Source organism: Hevea brasiliensis, chromosome 18, assembly GCF_030052815.1.
Source record: "Hevea brasiliensis isolate MT/VB/25A 57/8 chromosome 18, ASM3005281v1, whole genome shotgun sequence".
Taxonomy (NCBI): domain Eukaryota; kingdom Viridiplantae; phylum Streptophyta; class Magnoliopsida; order Malpighiales; family Euphorbiaceae; genus Hevea; species Hevea brasiliensis.
In genome coordinates this window covers 35,582,696-35,588,172 of record NC_079510.1, presented here as the reverse complement: position 1 = coordinate 35,588,172, position 5,477 = coordinate 35,582,696, and positions in this window count along the sequence as shown.

Sequence of the window (5,477 nt, the reverse complement as noted above, 5' to 3'; positions counted from 1 at the left end):
ATATTTTATAATTTATTAACTTTACTTATACTCGACCTCTGATTCATATCCATCATCGTTTATATTGTGCCTTAACTTTTGTTGATTCCTGAAAGATTTCTCTTACTAATAGATTCTTCCAACACTAATTCTAATCTTATCTATAGTCATTAGTTTGATCCTTGAACTTTCTAGTGATTTATAACCACCCAGACTTGTCACTTCTCGTTCTACCCCTACTGTTGTCATGTCATTATTGCTTCACTACAAAGTGATTCTGTTGATCACACTAAAAATGTTTGCCTGACATTCATAATGAACCTCTAACTACCTTGTCACTATCTCAAAAGTCTAACTTAAAGCCTCTGTGTCATTATCTATCATTCTTTTCCTCTCATCATACCTTTTTGATCCCTTAGATTAACTTTTATTAAACTTACTACTTACTAACTTCTTCTTCTCTACCTAATTAGGTAGTCCGCAATACCATCGCACACCTTCTAGCATTTACTCATTATTATGTTATCCCATACCTCCATCACTATTCTCACTAATGTGGTCCCATTTTGGGTTTTCCATCCTTGTCATTCACCTTGCCAAGAATAACACTTAGCCTACCCTACATCTTAACTTTGTTCCTTTTATTATGCGCCCTTCAGGTTGTCCTTCCGTTTATTTTCTTTTTTCTTATCCAAAATAGAACTTAACTATTCTATCCCTGGTTCCATTCTTCTTCCTAACATGACAGCTGTACCTGCTAACTATATCTTTCAGAATCTCTACCACGTTATCACATATCTGTGCTACTCAGATTTGGTCCTTTGACCACTCTAGCTAGTACTTCCACTGGCATTTAGATTATATTGCATCTGTAATCAATTATCCAAACCTTCATTCTGCACTTCCTCTATCCATTGGCCTTCTATAACTTATCTTCGCTAATTTATTTCTCTTAACACTGTTATAATTAGATTATACTATTGTTTTGAACAATATAAAGTTAGAAGGGAACTCAGGAAATTACAGTCATACTTTTATTGTATGATTTCTATTCTTATCCTTTAGCTTACATAATACCCTTACTACCTCGAGAACTGATTCTGCAGCAATTTTATTTATTTGTAAATGTTATTATCATTATTATTATTTTCCATGTTTACTCAATTAGCCAAAACTTAAGATTCCGGGCACCCAAACCCGTCATCCAATTCAAAGGATTTACATCCATTGTGATCTGATTATATATGATTCCTATAATGAAACTTGTATCCTCTGCAGGATACCCGAGCCAACTATTCTCTACCACACTCTACAGTCCTATCTGGGGCACTATTTTGTTGGTCACCATTATTAGTAATAACTTTCGATCCCTTCTGAAAAGATAGGACTATACCCTAACTTGCTGCAACAAAGGTACTACATTTACCACCTTGCCCAAAACCATGTCAAATTAATGTCTCCTTTATCATATCATAGCTCTGTAAATCATCAATTCATAGTTTCGACCTTCTCTAAGTAATAGGGTTGTACTTTATTCCATACTGATACCCACAAGATATACTATTCTCACTAAGCTCTAAGCAAAACGTCTGTCGTACTACAAAAATGATCCAAAATTCCATACTGATGACTAGATGATCTCACTCTATAGGTGTCACCTTTACTTTGCAACTAGTCCGAAGCCTCTGGTCTGATGGCAACTCTTACTGTAACTCTAGCTCATGCTAGGGCAACTGAGTCACTGACTCTAGTTATCACCCAACTGTGACCTTTCAATATTCTAACTCTAGACCCCTAATCAAGAGTTTCCAACTCCTCTGCAGATATAGAACTCTGTTCTGGTATTACTGTACCAAAAGAAAGACTGCCTGCAACATCCTCATCATAAGCACTACAGGGAAGTACGCAGCTCTACACAATAATCCCATGTCGGTCTTTGTGTCTGCGACTTCTGAGCAGGATATCGAGAACATTGTATAGTTACTACGATACGTCCTGACAGACTAGGTCTCCCAATTTCTTATCTCTCTTGAATCTTCTATTATCAAAAACTTATTCTGACTGGGTCATCTACTGATGATTGCCAGCAGTGGTATCCTCATCCTTATCTAGGGCAACTGTACTTTCAGGACTTACTTTTATGTACTCGTGCCTTGCACGAAATGGGCACACTATTTAAAGCCATACAGACAGAAACATAGCATTTCTTGGAGTACGTATCCTCATGATAGACCTCACATGTCTACTAACTCTATTTCACATTTCTATGTACTCCACGAAAATCAAGACGCTAAATGAGGAACTTTTATATTTCCCGAGGTATAACGCAGAATCTAGAAGCAAGGAATTACAGAAAAAGACAAAACAGAATCCTATACTCCGCATGTAACATCCTAACAAGACTCCTTTTACACTCCTAAGTATTTTATTTCCCATGAATCTAGAGCCTAAGCTCTGATACCAACTTTGTCACGACCCAACCTATGGGCCGGACTGGCACTAGGACCTGGGCCAGCTTAAAGCCCCCGAGGCCCGTAGTAAGCCTAACTATTCCTCAAATCCATAACCAGGCCCACAATTTAGGCCCAATATGCATATAAAATAATTTAAATCAAACTGTTATAATTTCATTTCGGGCCAACTTAGCCCAGAAATTTTTAGAAACTAAAATCAGGGGAGCCCAGCTCAACCCTGTTACCTCATTTACAAACTGTTTAAATACCATACAAATCTTCATTTATTAATCTTAAAAATTTAAGTTAACACAACCTCTACCAAGGTCCACACTATTTCTAACACATGCGGAGTTCTAGATTTTTAATTTATAAAAGATAGTAAAACAATTAAATAATTGACATTAAACCTGCGAGGAAGAAAACAGGTTGTTCTGTAAAATAACTCCTCCTGTGGCCTGGAAAAAAATTTTTGAACAGGAGTGAGCGTTCGACTCAGAGAGTAAAATATCAATTTTAACCATAATCTCTATAACTATCTAAAACTAATGCAACATGTGAAATGAAGTGCAACATCAGCAATAAATTCACATCATAGCATCAAAAAGGTAATTTGGAGCACTCACACACCCTGTAGTATCAATCATAACATATGGGAGCTGATCCCCTATACAGCTCTCTTAAATCCAACTTTGGTGCCGTGAATTACTCAAGCTCGGACTTCCACTTAATAACCAAATCGAGGTCCCAAATTACTCAAGCCGTGACTACCCCTCGAAGGATCGGGTCCCAGAATTACTCAAGCGTGTCGCCTGGCCCTATCCATAGTCCACACCACATCACACGCACGCCAACGGCTCCAAATTACCACAACAACATCCATGGCACATCAACAGTTATGAATGCAACATAAATCGTGCCTAGAGTTTAACTACATAAATATATGCATATAAGTGATGCATGGGCATGCTTGAACATATAATAATATCGAAATTACAATTAAAATTAATATTCTACTCACAGTACACCGATGACTATTGTGGCTGCTGGATGCAGAAAATAGCTGACCTCAATCACCTAATAATTAAATTATAAATTTATTAGTACTAAGTTAAGATAAAACTCTAAAGAGGCAATAGACAGCCTAATTCATGCCGAAAATCCAGTGAATTTCCCTATACCTGGGACCTACCCAACCTGCAAAAAGGCTCAAATAACACTTCTAGATTCTCAATTTTCACAATCACATCTCATCAATGTCACATGGCCCCTCCTAGGCCCTCCAAATCAGATAATACTCAAAATCTTAAAAATTACGTTTTAGTCCCTATAATTGACATTTTTCAAAAATCCACTCAAACAAGCTCTAAAAATTCTAAAATTTTGCCCCGCGGTCCTTAATAATATTATAAGGCTATTGCAAAATGAATTGTAATTTTCTAGTCACCCATGAATATTTTATTCAAGAATTTTACTCAATTCCATAAGTTTCCAACAGCTAACATATTCCTAATTCAACCCAATTAAATATTCACATATTTAAACCTCCATCCTCAAGCTTCAACCAATTATATAAAATTTAATTATCTTAATTTCAATTAATCTTATATGCCCACATGCTAAAAATATAACTAAAATCCATCCATATTTCTCAAAAATATTCTACGATCACCCAAAAATTCAACTAACACCATAGAATATCTCCAAATAATTTTACTTTCATCATATATTTTTCTTAGAATTTTTCTCCAATTTTTCCTGTTTAAGAAACATCGTATTTATGCTCCACAGATGGAGAAATAATAAAAATTGTCTTACAGAAGTTTATCTGTGTCTCAAAATTCCAAAAATTTATGAGGAAGCTTCGGAAGTTGAACCATCTCCATAGCTCACGGAGACCATCACGGCACCACCGCCACGGTGGTGGCCGGCGATGCCGGCGACATTTGCCGAATCTGATCATACCACCATGTTTCTCTCCTCTTCCTCATTCAATATGTGTTATCGGATCGTCGATCCAACTGTCGGATCGTCGGTGATCTGACGAAAACGCTTGAAAAACCCAAGACTTCTCTCCTACATAACTCACTCATCCGACCTCCAATTGCTGCCAAATTGCTGGCAAAAGAAAGCTCGGAACAAGCTTTCTAACGCCACGAGAATCACCTCGATCGGACGTCGGACGGCGGAATCGCCGGAAAGCCGCCCCTTGCGTGCGCGTTTCTCTCTCCTCTCCCTCTCTTGCCGCCGTTTCTGGTGGTCCTGGACGTCGCCGGAGGGTCGCCGGAGTTGTGCCGTGTTGGTGGGTGTCGCCGGCAGTGGTGGTTCGCCGGAAAAAGAAGGGAAGAGGTAGGGAGAGGTGAGAGAAAGAGAGTGAGGGAGGTGAAAATGGGGGGGGGGGGTCTGCTACGTTTTTGGTTTTCAAATTTTTTTTTTTTTTTTTTCGTTTTCTGGGTTGTTACAACCCCCTCATCTGAAAGATCTAGGATTAAACCTTGATCCATCAACTCATGTACTTCCTAAATCAACGGTCTTTTCTCTGCTGAAATGTGCGCCAAACTACCAGAAGATTTTCTGCTCAAAGCATCTGCTACTACATTGGCCTTCCCAGGGTGGTACTGGATGGTGCAATCATAGTCTTTCAGAAGCTCCATCCATCTCCTCTGTCTCAAGTTTAAATCCTTCTGTTGGAAGATATACTTCAAACTCTTGTGGTCGGTGTATATCTCGCACACTTCACCATACAGGTAGTGTCTCTAGATTTTAAGTGCAAAGACTACAGCCGCCATTTCCAAATCATGGGTGGGGTAGTTCTGCTCATGCCTCTTCAGCTGCCTGGAAGCATAAGCCACTACCTTTCCCTTCTGCATCAAAACACACCCTAGGCCAACTCTGGAGGCGTCACAATACACGATGTATCCTTCACCACTCACAGGTAGTGTCAACACAGGGGCAGTGGTTAGACACTCCTTAAGCTTCTGGAAACTCTCCTCACAGTCATCTGTCCAAATGAATGGAACATTCTTCCTGGTCAACTTAGTTAGG